The 20,237-nt window shown below is 50.5% G+C and overlaps 1 protein-coding gene across 3 annotated transcripts in view; it reads right to left on the reverse strand.

Annotated features, from left to right (window-relative positions):
- LOC116438888 (mitogen-activated protein kinase kinase kinase 3-like) overlaps nt 1-12,718 on the reverse strand; it is a 75,922-nt gene extending 63,204 nt beyond the window's left edge. For all 3 annotated transcript variants that reach the window (XM_032098006.1, XM_032098086.1, XM_032097938.1), the window contains exon 1: nt 12,636-12,718. The gene's annotated coding sequence lies outside the window, so the exon portion shown is untranslated. The remainder of the gene's footprint in view (nt 1-12,635) is intronic.
- Between the last annotated feature and the right edge of the window lie 7,519 nt (nt 12,719-20,237).

Genomic DNA, 20,237 nt, shown 5'->3' on the forward strand with positions numbered 1-20,237 from the left:
CGTCATATGTGATACTGTCACTTCCACAGAACAAGCCAAGAGAAAGACCAGTGGTGCCAGGGACACTGCCTGTACCATGGAACACCCTCCATGGATCTGGGAGAGAGCTTCTCCTCATGCAACAGAGCAATCACTCAGCCAAGAGACGTCCCGTAACACTTCCAAAAACCACACAAAATGTACCGCAGTGACAGGAAATGGATCATCAGACCCTGCAGAACAGCCCCAGGGGCCCAACCAAGTGCCACCGCCAGCAAAAAGATGTCACCAAAGAGGCACAGAGCAGGGTTGGCTGCTCACCTGCACCACAGGATGGTTCTCACAGTGGTATTGATTTCAATATTGATCTCACAGTGGTGCTGACCAGGAGACACTTCTGGAGCCAGTGAAGTGATCCTAAGTGCAAAAGCCAACGCAGCCTCAGTTGGAGAAGGCAGTTCAGCACAAGCCTGGATAGGAAATTTCTGCTCCCATTCCCTACATGCTGTAGTTCTTCCCTGATCTAGTTAAGGACAGAATTTGTTCTTTTACACTCAACACTTGGCGATTCCAACTTGAGCGCTCTGAGCTGCAATCGGGGAATGCGAAATAAAAACCAATCCATGTGCACGAGGCCGTGCTGTGGTTACTAAGCAGCAATAAACCAAGCAATGCTGATGGTTCCCCAAGCTCTGGCCTGACGCTCCAGCACTGCTTTGTTTGTCATGGCAATAGCATTTCCACCTGCACCTCTCTGACATCTCCACTGGGAGCCTTCGCACACCACTGTCGTAGATCATGGCCAGCAGAGCCCAGGCCAGCTGTGCAGAGGTCCAGCTGGCAGACCTTTCCTTTCCAAAAGGCTTCTATTTTTTCCCCCCACCTATTATTATTAGTTTTCAAGCCACCTACTCCATCATAAATATAAAGTAAAATTAGCTTATTCCTAGAACGCTAAAAAAAGACAGCCTCATGCCTGCACAAACTGACAGCAAGTTAAGGGGAAGGCTCCAAACACGCCAAGAATGTCGAGTCCAGAGCTTTTGGCCCTTTTACTACAAAATCCTATTGCTGCAAGCAACTTGTGCACGTGCAGGTCGAGTCACGTGCGTGCAGAGTCCCTCACCTCCACAGTGCCCTGAGCAAACCACTCCTGTCTGCCCAGCAGCCTATTAATAAATATATACACCAGGGAGAAGAGCTGCTTGCCAGCAGGGAGGTGGATGAGATGATCTAATAGGACCTTTTCCATCTCTTAACTTTTCTGCTTAGTCACAGGATAAATATCTCCCACGTTGTAGAGAAAAACGCGGGCTTTGCTTGCCTGCTTGTGGTGGGAGAGTGTTGCCCTCTGAAGACGTTTTGTTTTCCAGATGTTCACGGAATCACAGAATGGTTGGAGTGGGAAGAGAGCTCTGGAGACCTCCCAGTCCAACCCCCCCCGCTAAAGGAGGCTCACCTAGAGCAGGTTGCACAGGATCACGTCCAGGCAGGCTTTGAATACCTCCAGAGACAGCAAACAGGGCTTTCCCAAGGAGCATTAAGCAACAGACGACTTGCATTAGCCTGGTTTTCGGCCTCAGTGGGCTCTGAGGCACCCAAGCAAGTCCCCTAATTCCTGTCCCACAGCCACAAGCAGCACAGGAACCTCATTTTTCTACTATCAGAGTGCTTGTGCCTCTCTGAGCGCTCAAACCTGCTCCTGTCCAAGGTAGAAAGGCACTTCATTTACTTTTGCAGAAGGCAGGTTGGCCAGAGAATAGACAGCAAACATCCAGGTCAAGCCTCCTGTGATACACTATCAGAAAAAAGCTCAAAAAACCCCAACTACCAACCACCCCAGAAAGGGAAATGCAAGGAACCAAAGGGTTTGGGGAGAAGAGGCTCCAATGCAGCTTAGGTGTTCAGGTTTACATGGCAATTTGCATTGGCGTTGATTCTTGCCACAACAGCAGCAAGGCTCTTTCCTGGTTTTAAAATGCCTAAAGAGTGCGAGGCTTCCACAAGAGACCATCCTCACACATAACCCAAAGAGAACCTGAGAGCCTCAAGACCACAGATCTGCAAATTTCACCAAGCAAGGAGAAGAATATTTCGCCATATAAATCATAAAAAAGACCCCACACCATAAAAAAAAAACACCAAAAGCCACACAATCTAAGTATCTCTTGCAACAAGATGGACACCAAGGGATGGGGCAGCATCTCTGGAAAGGGAGCTGGGAGTAGAAGGTTTTACTTCATTTTCTATTTCAACTGCTGGACAATAGGATAACCCTGAGCATTACAAATTCTCACAGGATTCTGTGTTTTTCATAAGAACCTGATTCTGGGAGTCACATGATTGCATCAGAATCCACCCTTCCCTTTTTTTTTTTGTTAAAAAGAAGTATTTGCAGATGTCAAAAGTTGAAGAGCACAATTCACGTCTGAAACGCTCAAACAAGAAGGAATAGAAACATCTACTTTAAATTAAATAAATCTCCATTTTTTGGAGGAAAGGATGTGATCCAGGATTCCTTTTACCCAGTAGTATACACTGGAAACCTTAGACTGGACAGGGAATGACTTAATTTCAGGGAGATGTGAGCTCCTTCAACATCTCCATCTGTAAGTTACAGATGGAAAAATACAGCTTTCACAGCAACACCTGCCTAGAAACTAAGCAGCCCCTTTGGGGTACCCTGATGCTGGCTTTCCTAGTCAAAAGAACATTATACATTGGGGGATGATATCAAGGCACAGCAGTTTACAAAAAAATAAAATAATAATACAGCAGAACATCTTTCCAAATTGTGCTTCCACTTCTTTTATCCAGCATGGAGCAGGGTAAAGCCATGGAATTCAGCTATGCCAGCTCATCTGCTGGCATTCTCTGCTCACCAAAACTACCAGATTTACAGCTGCTGGTGGATCTTGTCCAGCAGAAATTTACCTTTTGGTAAAAATTAGTCTATAAATAAGGACTTAACCTTCTGAAAAAGCCTGTGTTGGATCTCACAGAGCTCATCCCATGCTGTTGCTGAGCCTGGGGCAGTGCCACCACAGCACTACAGGCACCAGGACTGCAGCTGCCCACCACTTCAGAGAAATAAACTCTGGCCACATGTTCAAATGCTAAAAGCACCACAAAGAGCAGACCACCTCAGGTCACATTAATCTCCTATTTTCACATAGAACAAATCTATTAAGACCTAGAAGACCCGGATCTGTGGCATGCTAGGCTATGCACTGAATACATTATATCCATGGAAAAAGAGGGTGAAGACTACACATCTGGTTAAATTGGTGGCCTTTACCCGTTCTATCCAAACGAAATAGCAAAGATGCAGAGAAATTCACATGAGGAGGAGAACACGAAGGGCCTGAGCAGTTGTGGTGCACACAGCAGCTCCTGGCACAGGGTGCTTGTGCAGGCAGCAGCCCTGAGCCAAGCCCTGGGGGTAGCATCCATCACCCTCACTGGAGTCCAACCGTGCCATTCCTTGAGCTCCAAGGGTTTGCTTTTCATCAGCTTCTCACAGAGACAGCAGCAAGCCAGCCCCTCCTGCTCGCAGGGCACGCACGGGGCAGAGAAAGGAAACCTCGCGCTGGCAAAGCCTCTGGGTTTCTGCATTATCTCATCTCCGAGATTACAAGGAAGTGAGCACAAACCTGTTCAGTCACATTGTTCCCGCTCACCCCTGGCCGAGGGCCGGGCCATTGAGCTGCTGTGCTCCTGCTGTTCCCAGCACAGATCTGCGGCTCCTCTGCAGCCCTCGGGCAGCTCCAGCCCCATCCCTCAGCATACCAGGACACGCCTCTGCCTGCCCTGGCTGCAGAATTAACCCCAGCCAAGCACCAGCACAGATCACGCACAGCATGAGAGGCTGGTTCACAGCTATCAAATCCCTGAACTCAGCCACCGTGACTGCACAGTGTGGAACACACCAAACCCTCGCTCCTCCCAGCCCTGAAAAGGATGGGCACACGGAACCCACCACGCCACAAATCTCCCTACCCAAACAATTACCTTCTGCCTACCCAGGATTTCCCCTCCCTTTGCTCTGTCTGCTCTCAGGTGCCTACAAAGGGTGGCTGGACTTGGGAAAGATATCACAGAGGCGGCTGCAACCTGGGTGCAGAGGTGTCAGAACAGCTGGGGACCTCCTGTCCTCTGAAGCTGTCACAGAGCTCTGATTCTCCTCTGGTTAATGCTAATCTTGCTGCACTTGGTGCTCAAAGATGTCAGTGCTGCTGCCTTTGGACTGCACAGGAAAAAAAACAGAAAGTGAATCCAGGGTCTACAAATAAATAAATATTTTAAAAGTAATAATCAGATTAACCAAACACTAAAACACCTCTTGCTAATACTCTGCTCTGCTGCATCACTGTAGAACAAAGTCCCCTGTTTGAGCAAACATGACCAACAACAAAAAAAAAAGATGAAATTACGGTTTTGTTTGCAGAATTTCCGCTGTACCTCCTTCTCCTTCCCCAGAAGGATTTGCTCGAAAAGAAAATGCCACTCATAATGTTTCTATCCTTGCTTATTTAAGAGGAGAAACACAGCATATGGCTCTGTAATACTATTAGCATCTTTCCCCTTTTTACACCAAACCACAACTAAATGAGACATGCTACAAAAACCAAACAGCCATGGAAGTTACAGGTCCTTTTTTATCATCCCCTTTTTAAACGAAGTAAGTACTTTCTGAGTGGAGCTCTAAAAACCAGATCACACATACAAAGAAATGAGTTTGGAAATCCCCCTCCCTCCACTCCCACTGCTATTTGCTAAGGAAACCAGATGCCCAAAGCCAGCCAAAAAATGATCTCAGCCATTCTTAAGAGAGCCTACAGTGCATTTTCATGAGTCATGGAAAGCAACAACTCGTTGCTTTGGTAATGCTAGGTAAGCAACTGGTCATCCAGCCCCGACCAGACTTTCAGCAGTAAGTCAAAGAGCAGCCTGTGTCTTGACAGATTACATCAGAGACAGCCCCAAAATAGAGCCTTGCAGCAAGGTACCTTGTGGGAGGTTTTAGGGGAGATGCCACAAATTGTGTCCCATGAAAGCATTTAGCAAAGCCTTCAGCAGCCAGGATCCCCCGTGGTCCTGATCCAGGGGTGTTATCAGTGCTTCACACTCGGAGCAGGCAGAGAAGGAAGAAGGAAGTGGCAGATGGACGCAGGGATTAGCAAGAATCCTCCTTGGGTTGGAGACACTCCTGCAGAGGCACTACTCCTGAACATGGCCATGGTGGTGGTGATGTCCTGTGATGCAGCCTAGAGCCCTTCAACCATACCTGTCCAAGGTTTTGGAAATCCAGCCCAAGACAGGTCAGGGAGGTGGTAGGATCCCCACGCAGCAAGGGGAGATCCTGTCCAACACATCCCATGTTCTTCCATAAATGTTTCCCACTTTCATCACCTCCCGGTGACTCCCACACCACCAACCACACAGCCACTGCTGCCTGGGAAGCTCCCACAGGAGTGGGACACCAAACTGCACCTCTCTGGCAACACCTGGCATGAAAGGCAAATCAGCTTCCCAAATGATGATGAAGCAGGTATGGGAAGCCTTGCTCCATCTCATCCAAGCTCAGTGTACCACACCACCCCCCTGGGACAGCCCCACCACGTTCCTGAAAGGGAAGTTCTCCAGCACAGGATTTCCTGGACATAGACCAAGACTAGAACTAGCTCGTTCCCATCGAGAGATGAAGACACATACCACCTTCAGCACCTTTTGTGCTGGGTCCAAAAGCCAATTGTGAACACACATTCTCTGCCCTTACAGCCAACCAGGCTCACACCAGATGTTTTTCACACCTGTGATGCTGGAGGTGAAGTTGCTGAAATTTTGGAATGATTAAACAAACACTGTCTCTCTTTTTCTTGTGTCACCAGCCAGGTACATTGTGCACGTTTTTAACATCACAGCACCTTGGGGAGAGCACTGTGGAGAGCCTCAGTAAGCACCCCCAATCCAAACAAAAATAGGCAAGAATGGGCATGGTTCCTCAAAGCCTTCATTTCAGCCAAGCAAGGTGAAGCCAAGCCAGTCTTCAGATGAAGTCCATAATCAGGGCATGCAGGAAACAACACAGCTGCTCTTTCATCAGAGCCACCTGTGACTCCAGTCAGCACCCAGGAGCACTTCCTATTCCCTGGGTAGCACAGCCAAAAGCCACCAGGCTGCAGCAGATGTCAGCAGGGCTTCCCTTGGCTGCCACTGTCAGGGGAGGAGCAGCTCCTGAGGGCTAACAGGAGCCAAGTGCAGAGTTCTCCAGCGCAAAGCCAATAAATTAACCTGACAGGGCTTGTGCCATCCTGACTCTACCAAGGCACTGCAGCCACGGCCACCATTCAGAAGGAACACATGGAGAGAGCACCAAAACTGTGCCTTTCCCAAACACTTTCCCTCTGGCACAGCACAGCTCTGGAGCAGCTCAAATGCATCCTGCAGCAAAATCCAGAGCTGGACCTTGACCCTTTCAGTAAAAGCAATGATGCAATAAGCTAAGCACAGCTCAACACAGTCTGTTTATCTCTATTACTTGCTACCAGCACCATCCAAAGAGAAATAACTGGAATATCTTGCATATTTCTCTAATGACTCTTGCTATTCTGTTAGCACCAGCACTGAGGGACTACGATCCAGGAGCAGCAAACCAGTGCATTCCACTGGCTTATTAACCACTGGGTGCTGAGGTTTCCCAAAAGCCACTCTCCAAGGGAGAATCAGCAGAAGGATTGCAGTAGAGGGACCAGTGCTGTAGTTTTGAGCTGAAAGGCAAACAGAAGGCATCGAGGCTTCAGTGTGAACAATTTCCATCAGCAAGGAAAGCTTTCCAGGAGCTTGGCACAGCCTGGGATCTTAACTGAAGGATGCTTGAGCAGCTCAGCAAAACAAGCCCTGCTCCACAGCCCCACACTACATCAGTGCACAGATCAGTCTCAACAGAAGGAAGCCCAAATCTCTGATCTCTGATTTCCAGGTACTGGTTATTCATCACTTACACACTCCCAAACCGCTCTGCCTCACAGACCCAGTCCACACATCTCCCTCCAGCCACATACTCCCACAGCATAGTGACTTCAGGGTTATCACCCCTCTGTAGATAACACTATCATCAGCCCCCATCAGCATCACCCAGATATAGATAACAGTGTTATCAGCTGCCCTCTGCAATGACCCTGCAAAAGAGGGACAGTTCCCCCCCCAGGGCACTCCCCAGGTAGTGACAGAGAGGAAGAGGAGAAAGGCTGAAAGGAAATGGGTATTTAAAAGAGGGTTTCTCTGCATGCACTCTCACCTGTTCTGCCGTTCACCTTCACCACCTGTGGTAACAGACCTCACCCTCACACCTTCTCCCCAGGCTATTTAACCCAAACAACCCTTCCTTATCAAACCACTGCCCCATGCAGAGGATGCTCCAACCCTTAAATCTCTATCTGGGCAAGATATCCCTGTTACCAAGAGCTGGTGAGAGCCAGACGTGCCCATCACCCTCTATACACCACCCTTCTGCAGGATCCTCATGGCTTGGGATAGAGCATCCCAGTTGCTGCCTTGCAGAGCAAAAGCTGCAGACAGGCCACTGTGAAGAGATTACGGGTCTGCTAAACTCTTCTGGGCTCTTATTTACCATGGATGGCGCTGCACTATTTCCCAACTAGACTGTGATGATCTGATTTTCGCTCAGTACAAAAACCCCAAAACCAAGCAGTTGCAGCACAAAAGTACTAAGCAATCTGAGTAATCCACCATCCTCATCACAAGGGACTTCCATGCACACCCACAGAATGGAATAGCTCAATTGAAAGGGATCTACAGTGATCATCTAGTCCAGCTGCCTGACCACTTGAGGACTGAAGGACAAGGACAACCTCAGCAAGGACAGACCTCAACGGATGTGCCAAAGCAGCAGCATCTTCCTCTGACCCTCTGCACCGGTTCCACACGGGGTTCACTCTCACACACACATTTGTGCTAAGGACAGTCATGTGCAAAGTTTTCAATATTCTCCTGGGGATTTGGGAGCACCTTAAAGCCACTGTGCACAACACACTTGCACATGGACAAGACAAACTCAACCACACCAAGAGAGCCCAAACAGCACAGGAGCACTCAAAGCATTGCAGGGGCCACACCGCACCCTTCAGCACTGATGGATTTAAGACGTTCCTACCTCCATCACAAAGACTTCTTATCTCACAAATTACTTACTCAAAGCAACTGTGCAAAGTCTTTTTCTCCCTCTGAATCACCCAGCTATCAATCAGATGACTTTCTGTCACTTTAGCACGAAAGTTCCTGGCCACAGTAGTACTGCAGAGCGCCTCTAATCCACCCACCTAGGGATATTTTTTTCAAGGAATTTCAGGTTTAATCACTACCTGAACACTTGACCCATCCTCCCACCCCCCCAGGACCTGGCCTGAACACATGCTGTTTACACAGCAGCCCACACAGGAGCTTGGCCAGCTCCTTCCAGGATCTGGCCCGAGCCGCCGGGCACGGCACGCTCTGCCAGCCGGACTTTGTTCCAGGCAGCTTCTGAGCCAAACCCTGGCTCAGCTCCACCCTGGTTCACTGCTGTTACAGCTCGTTCTCCCTGGGCTGCACCGAATCATTTCCCAGAGTGGAGAGAATAAAATCAGAGGAGCTCTCACAGAAGTGACAATTAGTTCTGCATAAAATGGTGGCCAGCCTGGGGTTTAACGCAGGAGAACAGAACCAACCACAGATTCTCATCAAATTCTGAGCCACTTGGTCTCCACTGACATTTATATTAGGATCTTCCAGCATAGAAAAAAGCTGCTTGGGGAATGCATTTGGGAGTTGAACCCCCTCTTTTTGAGGGCACAGGTACATCTTTCACCTTTGACCTCTAACAGCCTCAGAAATACAGGTCAAACCCTCTGGGTCCCTTCACAGACATTCCAAGCGCCCTGGGAACAGAAGCTGGCACCTGAGACCAGACACAGCGATGACATGCAACGGTGTGTCCCTACCCCTGGTCACAGAGACAGGGCTGTAGAGCTGCAAGGGTCCCCATCACGGGCCAGGCCGATGCTGCTTCTTCCACCATCCTGGTCTCAGCCTGGCCCCAAGCCCTGTGGTTCCAGGGGAAGCTCCTGGAGCAACATCCCCAGTGCCAAAACAAAGACAGGTACCCCCTGCCTGCAGCCCCACTACAGCATTCTTCCTGTGCTCCTCACGCCCACGTAACAGGTCTGCTGCAGGGAGCAGCTCCCCAGGGGCTTTGAGGAGCAAGGCATTGATTTTTAAAGGAGGTCTTAGCTTTTAATTTCTTGTGTTATTAAAGGTGAACTGAGACAGACTGACTGGATCACAGATTTGTTAAGGCTGGAAAAGACCTCTGACATCCTTGAGTCCAATCATTAACCCAGCACTGCCAAGCCCACCACTAAACCGTGTCCCCAAGTGCCACATCCACATGGCTTCTGAACACTTCCAGGGATGGTGATTCCACCACTTCCCTGGGCAGCCTGTTCCAATGGCTGACCACCCTTTCGATTTGGGCACCAGCAGCATTTTAGTGACTGATGGGAAGATTACTTGGCTGGACCAGATCAGAACTTCAGGGACAGACAGAAAACAAACAAAAATGCCCACATATCCACACTCCTGCGTGCTCACCCACACCTTCACAGACAGAAAGCCCCTCATCTTGCCTGTCTGATGCTCACCACAGCACTGACCACATCAGATGAAGGTTCATGCCATGCAGGATATGGGGCAAGCCTGTGGAGACAGCGTGGTTCAGGCACAACTGAGATGATATTCACCACCTCTACATCTCACACTGCACTCTGCAAAGGCAGAAAAGGTGCCAGAAAGAAATGCTGAACTGCCCTGGCCTGTGGGGAAGGGGAACTGCTCCTTGGAGGGAGTCATCAAAACACCTGGTCACCCATTTCCCCTTGAGGAGCTTAAATAGGTAAATAAAAAAAGTCTGGAGACTGAATCTTCCAGGTTCAGTATCAGTGGGCCATTTACAGCTTTTCTAAAAAGTGTCTGAGGAAACAATAAAAAATAAAAAAGTTTAAATCCATATTCCACTTCTCATGGCTCCACACTGCGTTTTCCATCTCCCCAGCGCACAGCTGACATTCTGCACATTTCTGTGCACACTGTGCTTGGCCTGTGCTCTCTGCAAAGAGGGGAGTGGAAGGGACGGAGCCCAGCAGCCTCCTGCTACCGTCAGGCATCAGCGAGCACCACCCCTGTCTCCCACAGCTCCTCACTGCGGAAGCCAGGTTGGAAAGGGCTTGGCCACCTCCCTTGAAAGGCTGGCACATGGGATGCACGTTCCTGTCCTGTGCTGCATCTCAGGATCTAAAGAGTCCAGAGGTTTGTAGAGAGATGAAATGTGCTTCCTTAGGCCAGATGAACTGCACAGGTTGAGCTGTAGTTGAACCTGTCTTTTTTGCTTCCCCTTTTCTTTCAGTTGAATCCCTCAGTCTGGAGAGCCAAGGCAGACTCCGAGCAATCACTCCCTCTTTTCTTCTACGTGTAGACAGGCTTGTGCACTCCAAAGCCAGCCTGCCTTCCCCAAGCAGTCTAATAAAAGATATCCCTTCTAACAGCAAACCCTGAGTCACTTCCCTCTAGCCTCGACCAGCAGGTCTCCAACAGCAGGGCCAGATCCACCAGAACAGAAGATCCTGCCAGCTCTCGCACTCGTTCCCACGTCCATCTGGGGAGAGCAGGGCTGGAAGCACATCACTTTCCATGCTGCAGCACTCCATCCCACGGCTCTGCCAGGGAGCCAGACACACCGTGTGAGCCTCGCCGGCGTCTTCCCAATGGGAAAATTCACAAAGCATCAAGTCCAAGCTGCAGGCTAAAATCACGAAGCATCAGCAAGCAATGGGAACGCTCCGGACGGGATGGAGCCGCTCCTCTGGCCGCCACAGTTGCTGGCTCTTCACGTCGGAGTCGCTTCGTCTGGGTGAAAATCCAGACCACATCTCTCTGCATGAGCACACTTCCCTCACAGGCTCTGACAGCCTCCAAAAAAATAAATGCATTGCCCATCAGCACACATTGACAGGGCAGAGCTGTGCGTTTCTGGTGGAGGTTAAGGACCCATGGAAAAAGTTGTGGCACCAAAACCCGTTCACACGAGGAAGGTATAAAAAGGTTCTTTACATCCACATCCCACCAGGCTGGCAGCCCATCCAGCCTCACGTCCTGCCTCAACAGAGGAGCTTTTACAAGCTGCAAAACCTTCCCAGGGCAAAGGCTGTGCCCAGCCGTGGAGGTCTGTTGTGATCTGCAGGAGCCCTGGGAATCCTTGAACCCCCGTTTATAACTAATGTCGAATTAGGGGTTCTGGAAATTGGACAATCTGACACAGGTATCAAGACAGAGGTAGTCACAGCAAACCCCCAAATGCAATTGATCTATCTCATGCACACCTGAGGAACTGCTTTCCAAGAGCTGCACTGCATGCACAAATCCTGCATACATCAAACTGCATGCACCGGGCTGGAAATAAATTTGTATGGTGGCATAGAAATTCCCCCAAAACCACTCTCTCACCAAAGAAGTGAAAGAGCTTGACCCTGGAAATCCCTGGGATCACTTAAAGCCTGCACAAATCCCAAGCCTCCAAAGCCCAAGTGAGCCCCGTGTTTTTGGTTCACGCACCAGCAACACTTGCAAGACCCTTCCCTGAACCAGGAGCAGGTCCACTCCCAAAAACACTGGATTACAAGACAGGAATTGAAGAGGAGGTTAAAAGCAGCAGCCGAGGGACAAGCCTCTCTCCCAGCTGTATCAGGGCCAGCAAGAGCTGGACTTGGCCACCGTGCACGACCTGCCCAGCTGGTCCACGGCTCCCACCTCTGCTCCGCTCCTCCCCGCACAGCCGTGGAGGGCAGAGGTTTGGTGCCGGCAGCGCAAATCCTTCCTGAGCAACATCCCGACTCATGGCACAGCCCCACGGCAGCCGCTCGCTCCGTCCAGGTGGAAGTCCAGCTTCCCCAGCTCCGCCGGCCACTCGCACCACGCAGGTACGAGCTTCGGGGCCATGCCCGCCGCGGAGCCTTCCTCCCCGCGCTCATCCCATCCTCACCGCTCCGGACAGACGGTGCAGGGGGAGCTCTGCAGGAGAGCGAGGGATGGCCAAGTAGCCCCGCACGTCCCTTTCCAGGGAACCAGGACCCAAGTGACCACATCCAGAAGCCGCTGGCTCCAGACTTTATTGCATCCCAAAACGGGTATTGGAGTCTAATCCTGGCGCTCGCTGTCAGCAGCTGCAGCGGGGACAGGGACCCAGGCGACAACCTGGGGAAAACAGCGACCCGAGAGCACCAGCACAAGGCGGGGGTGTGCGGGGAGCCCCGGGGAAGGTCAGTCCTTCAGTCCGCTCCGCACCCACGGACACGGCAACCCGCGCCGTCCTCCTGGGGAGCCGCTCCAGCCCCCGCTCGCCCCCCACGACTCCCCAAACACAGCCGGAGGGCCAAGCTCCCACTTGCAAGACCAGAAAGGAAGGGAAAAAAAGCTACGGAAGCCAGACCAGGCTGCAAAACTCTCGGTCACCACTGCAGACAGTAAAATAATTAGAAGAACGAAACTATTCACGGAGGCAAGGACCCAGCGCGCGCGGAAAGGGGGGGTGAGGACGGACTCACCGGGGTCACCCGCGGAGGGGCATGCGCGGCCACCCGGGGCTGGTGTCACCACCTCGGTCCCAGCGGCTGGCGCGGCTCCGAGCAGCTCAGCTCCGCTCGGCACCGCTCGGCTGCAGCTCGGCTGGGGCGGCGCACAAAAGCGGGAGGAAGCGGTGACGCGCGGAGCCGCCGCGGCCAATGGGACGGGGATGGGGACGGGGGCGGACCGGCTCCGGCTGCGACCGACCCAGCGGAGCGACCGCGGGGCCGGACCGTGCCCCGCCTCTGGGGGGCGACACCGGGGCAGCTCCGAGCCCCGGGGCGGCTCCGAAACCCTGGGGCAGCTCCGGAACCCTGGGGCGGCTCCGAAGCCCGGGGTGGCTCCGAAACCCTGGGGCGGCTCCGAAACCCTGGGGCAGCTCCGGAACCCTGGGGCAGCTCCGAGCCCCGGGGCAGCTCCGAAGCCCGGGGTGGCTCCGAAACCCTGGGGCAGTTCCGAGCCCCGGGGCAGCTCCGAAGCCCGGGATGGCTCCGACCTCTCGGACAGCTCTGGACCTCGGGGTGGTTCCGATCCCCGGGCAAGATCCGTCCCCCGGGCGGATTCGCATCCCGGATGATGCCCCGTCCCGCAGCCCCGCTCGGTCCCTGTGGAGCTTCCCTGGCCCTGCAGGTCGGATCAGCTCCGGTGAGACTCCGACCCGCGGGGCAGCCGTGGGGCAGTTCCGACGCTCGGGGCAGCTCCGATCCCTGGGGCGGTTCCGATCCCGGTCGGCTCCGACACTCGGGGCAGCTCCGACCCCCGGGCGGACTCGCACCCCGGATGATGCCCCATCTCTCAGCCCCGCTCGGTCCAGGTGCAGCTTCCCGTGCTCCTGCAGGTCATATCAGCCCCGGCCTGACACCGTGGGGTCCCCCCGGCTGTGCCTTCAAGAAGGATGGAATGTGACCTCTGCGCTTCAGCCTGAACATCTCCTACCTTCTGGAAGAGGGGGCTAGAAGTGAGCTGTCCTACCTAAGGCTGTCACAAAAAAAACAGGAGTTGATGAGATACAGGGCTGAAACTCCCTTATTCTGGGATGGGGCTTCATCAGCTGGAGTGCTGGTGAAGGTGGTGGAATCTTGCTGCAGCAGGGTAGCTTTCTGCAGGGCCCAGCTTTCTCCACACCGCTGGGATGTGAAGGAATTGCTCTGATAACTTGGTTTGGGTTTGCCTCTTCGGGGCAATTAAAGTAAAATCGAGCCATACATAGTTAAGACCAAAGGGCTTTAGACTGTTCCTGAGTCACAGCTCTCCAGAACAGCTTAGGCTCCCTGGGCAGCTCCCTGGGGGGGTAGAGAAGCCTCTGGGCTGTTCTGATCTACACCCACTGCCCCAAGTCTCTGTTGTGTGTCCAAGTTCCTTTGGGCTTGACTCTCTGTATGGAAGGAGCCAACAATGGCATAGAAGCAAAATTACCCCTAAAAAGGGCCAACAAGAGGCTGAGAAGCAGATGGAAGTGGGAGCTGAGTTATGTACCAGATATCCCTCAGACTGGTGGGAAAGAGAGAAAATTCATGCAGACAATGGAAAAAGTAAGTAAGAATATTTCACTGATTATTTCCTTGTTTCCCCATTTAGTAAATGTGTTGTGGAGAGGAAGAGGAACAAAGTCAATTCAAGATTTTGGTGGGGGAGGAAAAAAATGGGCTGGATCCTAAAACCATCCCCATTCCCCTCAAGTTTTAAGGAGTTGCTGCTGCAACTCCTATAAAGGCAATAGAAACCCCAACCAGGGACCCCTCCTGAGAGATTCACATCTCACATCCTCGTATACAATCGCGTGACCTAATAATAAAATCCATAGAAACCGATTCTGTATATACCAAATAACTGCAGATGGCTCCAGCCCAAACCGCTCCGGGTTCCCTCACTCCATAAATGATTTTACTACGGCCAGTCGTGATCTTGATGTAATTGAATAGGTTTCACTCTTTTCTCTCTCCCTCCCCCTCCCCAGAATATTTATGCAGCTTACAGAGATACATCCAGGGGGACCAAGCTGTTGCTGGAAGGAACCTCTGACTCCAGCTTGCCTCATCCATTCGGGAAGCAGTGTGAGTCGAGCCTAAGCCACCTGGCTTTGGGAAGGAGGTTGCTTTTCTCTGCACCTTCCCTCTAACTCTTAAAAGCTTTTAATAAAATTCTGGTAACTTGGCACATTTGAAAAGTTGGCTGCTGCCCATCAGGGATGTATATAATGAATTCCTGTGCTGCAGATGCCTTTCTGAAATAAATCACACGTGTTTACCTTGGGAACCCGGAACAGGACCCCAGGACTTGAGGTTCAAGTATTACAAGGCACTAAAGCGACAAGCAGTTTTTTTAAAACCACCTGGTTTTAATGGGAATTGATTCTGCACACACCAGTTACTGCTGAAAGCCGTAATTCTTCCAAGCATCTCTTCTTTCCTGAATGTCTTTGGTGCCCCAGGAATCCTGCTAGGGGGATTTCAATTCTAGGGTGTCCCTGAACAATATAAGGATCCTCATGAGTGTCAAGGCTGTTTCCACTGATGTTAACAGCTCTCTGCTGAGGGGTGTGCTAAGGACCTGCCCCCGGATTCTGCCAGCTTGAGTCGCTCTTGGAAACATTTACCAAGCCTGGCAGAAGGATGGGCAGAGGTGTGTGGAAACTGTGCAGAGTTTCAGGTGTTCTACAAGTGCTGGCTGCCAGTTTCTGGAGAGGAGTGAGCACCTGGTGGAGAGGGCACGGTGGAGAGCAGTGGCGAACCCAAGTGTTGCAGGCGGTGGCTGTACGTGGCTCCGTACGGTGAAATTAAACAGGCGTGGGCTGTTCTGTGTGCCTGAGGACAACAGGTGTGGCACACCTTGTACCCACAGAGCCAAACTCTCCCTTCTTTTCCAAAATGCTGTCCAAACTGCCACTAGGACACTTTCTTTGGTGCATGCTGTCCCATGCTGTCCCAGTCAGGGAGATGAAAACCACATCACACACAGAACCTATAGATGGGTGCTCTGATTCTTAGCTGACTGGTATAAATATGGGTATATATGAAAGCCTATTTCATCCTGATAGCATCTTCAGTGAACAGTTTGATGGCACAAGTGGGTAATAGTGAGCTATAAGAAAAGCTGATGGTTCATCCACAGACCAAGAACTTTGCAAATCACAGCCCCAGGCTTGTTCTATTTATGCTTCTCCTTTAATGACGTAAGCATTAGTATTTGCTGTGGGGAGAAAAATGAGAAGATATTTGGCTTTTACCTAACTGCTACTATTTTGGGCTGTGTTAGGGTTCCTGCAGGAAGTGAACACAGGTCCCAGAGCACTGACCCAATTCTTCTGTGACTAAGTATGCTCCATCTAACCTGAAATTCTCCCATGCCTTCTGTTGGATATAATATCCTTTCTTGCTTCCTGTCCTGAACAGCAGCACAGAGCTGTTGTCTGCCAGGCTTTCACTCCCATCAAGATGGCTGAGAATGGTGGGTGAAATCATTCCTATACTTAGTTTCTAAACTGTGCATGCAGGAGTGATGCCATCTCGGGGTAAAGAAAAGGAACCAATTACTTACTCAGAGATTGTGAGCTGCTCCTGATGTGAAGGCTGGAGCTGGGGATGGGCTTGGAAGAGATGTCAGCACATAAATCCAAGCCTGTGATGCTAAAACCTCTGCATGGCAGCACCCGGGCTTGGCAGATCTGCATCGGCTGCAGCTCCTCCTCACCGAAAATTAGTTGCAGGTCTGCTGTTTGCTGCAGAAAAGCAGGTGGAAAAGGAGAATTAGAGATATCCTATGTCCCTCTTTCTGTTAGGACCCATAGAAAAGCCACATTTATTTACCTTAAATATTTCCCACGTGTTCTGAGTGATCTGGGGGCTGCCTGATAGACAAACCTGGCACAAACCACACATTTGTCAGCATTCTTAAGGGTTTTCTGCTCCTCCAAGAACATGCCTGAAGGTATGCAGAGGTTTTCTGGGGAGGAACATTTGGGGATGCCATTTCATCTCTACCTCTGCTTCTGTTTTGCAATCACAGTGTCGTGGAGTAGTTGAGAAGGGTGAGAGTCGGGTTCAGATCTCAGTTGCTGTGGGGCCACGCACTTCCCCGCCACCTTCCTCTGCATCTCCTGTTGCATGAAATGCACCCTGGCTGACATGACCACCTGCTCTGCAGGGCAGATGCCAAAATCTACTCTATGATGTACTCTATACACCTCACAACCAGGCAAGAGCAATAAGTGATCTCTCGATGGGTTTTGAAACCTCTCCTCTTCCATGGCAAGAAAATGTTTTTCAGATAAAGCCTCCCACCCACACAACAAATTCCCTTCGCAGTTTGTATCTTGGGTTTAGCTTTTGGGATGAGGAGGAAATCCTGGGCTCCTTCCCAGACTTGGTGTATGGAGTATTTCTAGGATCCACTCCAGCACAAAAGGTAGGTGGCAGCAGCAGGCACCGTATTTTAGAAGGAAAGGGCGAGTCTTGCGCTGGAAGATAAAATGCTCAGTCCCTGTCTTGGAGGAGAGGGTTCAGGGCCTGAAAACCCAAGAGGCAGGGAGCCACTCTCCATGCACTGCCACCCATCAAACACTTGGGAATACTGCAACACCCCATCTTGGGGGCTTGGGAAGTTGCCCCACCAAGGGGTCAGAGCAAAGGGGTGTTCCCCAGCCCTCTCAGAGGCAGCGTTTGTGTCCATCCACCTGGTTGGACACAGCTGGCTGGAGAGAGATTTCAGTTCTTACAAAGCCAAGGCTGAAGGCTAAGTGTGACACAGAGAGGAAGCATCTTGCAGCAGCCAGGAGTGTCAATCAACCAAAAAGTACAGGTTTAAACTCATATTTCTTCGGAGCTGGGTGTGACTTACACTGAGAGTGAGTTGTGTGGATGATTTTCTTTTCCTGGTAGTCATAACATGCACTTTCATAGCTGAATGTAAATTTCCACACTGTGTCTGTTCCATGACTCACCTTCTCTGCCTGAACAGAGGGAAAAACCTCTCCAAAAAGGACAGAGTGAAAGTGAAGAGGGTCTGATTTCTGGGTGAGTTGTTAAGGAAACATCATTTTTCTGTGAAGCTTTTTCACATGTGTGTTGTGCTTGGAACTTGTGTCAACCAAACCAAGCTGTATTTGCCAGGTGACTCTGTCACACTGGTGAAAAGCGTGAAGCTGCAAGCCCTGGACAGTTACGTTGCTTATCTGCAAGCAGGTTCAGTATAAACTTTCTCAGGCAAGGTCAGGACTATTTCAGAATATTTATGGATTCATCTGGCACCTGAATATTGTGGAAAATCACACAAGAAATGCTGTCCTTGTGGCATTTTGCAGCTGAGACTGCAAGAAAGCCAAAAATTGCAAGGGACATCCTGTGTTTCCATCTCACCTCCCCAGAAACCACAGAGAAAACCTTGAGACTTTCCCTGAAAAGAACCAAGATTCTCCACCCTGCAACTGGCTTTTCTTGAGTAGAGTGTAAGGGATAAGAGAAGGACTGAAAGAGCATGGTCCACTCATGGATTTAGGTATGTGTGTCCAGCCTGCCCCACTCTTTGTCCCCACTGATAATAGGATTTTGTTCCTTGAGAATATGACCCTATTTCTCTTATCTGTCTCTTGATTTGAAAGATAACCAATCTACAGGGGTGTAGTCGAAGCCACCCATTGTAATCACTGGATTTTGGCTGCCTTTTCAATTGGTATCTTGCACTATTTACTGTTCTCTTGTCAAAGAAACTCCTGCCAGGAGCTTTTCAGGAATATTTGTACTCCTACAGCTGAAAGGGGATCATGTATGTGCAGCCATCGAGCCCCAGTTTCTTTGTATTTCTTTGCATTTACCCACATGGAGCTGGATTTTAGGTGACAGAAATTAAAGGAAGTATTGAGTGATTTACTGCAAGTGGGATCTCTCCCATTTGCCACACAGTTATCTGCACACATCAAGGGGAAACCTCCAGTTTTTCCTTTACATCTGTCACGGGGCGGCGGTGGGGGGGGGGGAAGAAATCACCGAAACAATCAAAACCTGGCTGTTTACACGTTTTGTTTTATAAATGGACTTGTATAGAAAGTTGCAGCGCTGCTGCACAGACAGCGCACATAAATCTCTTATCACAAAAGCCATATGTCCTCATTTCCTCATCTGCGGTGAAACACAAGCGGTGGCGCTCCGATAATTAGGAAGCTGGAGGTAAAGCACTCAGCATCCAGCAGGAGGAAAGTGGATGTGGGTGAAGGTTGCAAAACACAAAGCAGAGCACTTTGGGTTCGAGCCGTGCCACTCGTCCACACAACTTTCCATTGCGCGCCCGCCGCTCGCGTGTTTACAAACCAGTTCCTCCAGGGAGGGGATACTGGAAGCACTGGGAAGGTCTGAGGGTGCCTGATCTTCCCCAGTCTGTTTGCTCCAAGCTGGTTGCTGGCCTTTGCTGGGTATAAATCCTTCCCTTGTAAAGGACTCCAAGTCAGACCTCAAAAGGCAGTGAACTGACTCGGTCCCATTTCAGTCCCTTTGATGGGATCTCCAGACAGGTAGAGGGGGAGAAAAGCACCCACTGGTGGTCCTGTAAAAAACCTTCTCCTTGGGTGCACAGATGGCACAGTGGGGGATTCCCTGTTCCTGCAGGGAGCTAATACATCTTCACCTGGGAAGAAGGAGCAGAAAGGTCCCAGAGGACCACTCAGATATTTTTTGGCTTCTCCCTTACCAAAAGCTCAAGATGACTGTACCTGTGGCCCTTGTTGGCACTGGCAAACCAAGCCAGTGTCCCTCACTAACTTTGAACTTCACCCACACATTTCCATAAAGCCACTCTGAGATGGATAAAAATTAGCTGAGAGCATACAATTAGCACAGCTGCTATTATGGCATGTCTGGGTCCTTCCAAACTTTTTTTTTCCCCCCACAAAAGAGAGACATTTCCTAAATTTCAGATCAGCCAGCAATGGTGAAATGCCCTTTTGCCCAGCTTGGTGTGCTTTGTGTAAGGGGTATTTATTTAATCCATCTGAAACTACATGAGAAAGGAGAAAAATATCCCAGCAGCAAGATAAGATGATTATCTTCCTGGCAAACAATAGGAACGTGGTCAAAATTAAAAATAATTTGATTGCAAATAGGAAGCCTAGTAAAGCAGCAGGACTAGAGGAAACATGACTAATTTTTTTTTTAGCTTGTCTGAACTCACAGAGCAAAGCTTTGCGAGAGCCATAACTTTGAAATATAGATCTGTAGAAAGCCCATGGGGGGAGGATGGCAACAGTCCAACTGCAATAGTACAATAGAGGCAAGTTCATGCAGCTGGTAGGTCTGACCTAAATGGCTAAATAGCAACAGACAAAAGCTATTTTAGGTGTAGTTTGGTGGGGACTACAGGAGCGGAGAGAGTGGAGGCTTTTTTTTCAACTCTTTTTCTGGTTTCCATTCCTTTGCCATTCTCCTTGGTCAAGCCATGATGCCAGTGTCATCTGCAGGAGCAGCACTAAGCTCTCCATACCATGCCTGCAGGCCAGTGTTTCACATCCCTGGTCAATGTTGGTTCTTCCCATTTCCAGCAAAGAGCCTCACTTTCTGCAGGGCAAGGAGGAGATGGCTGAAGGACCGTGATCCCCT

Source organism: Corvus moneduloides, chromosome 1 (genome assembly GCF_009650955.1).
Source record: "Corvus moneduloides isolate bCorMon1 chromosome 1, bCorMon1.pri, whole genome shotgun sequence".
Classification (NCBI taxonomy): Eukaryota; Metazoa; Chordata; class Aves; order Passeriformes; family Corvidae; genus Corvus; species Corvus moneduloides.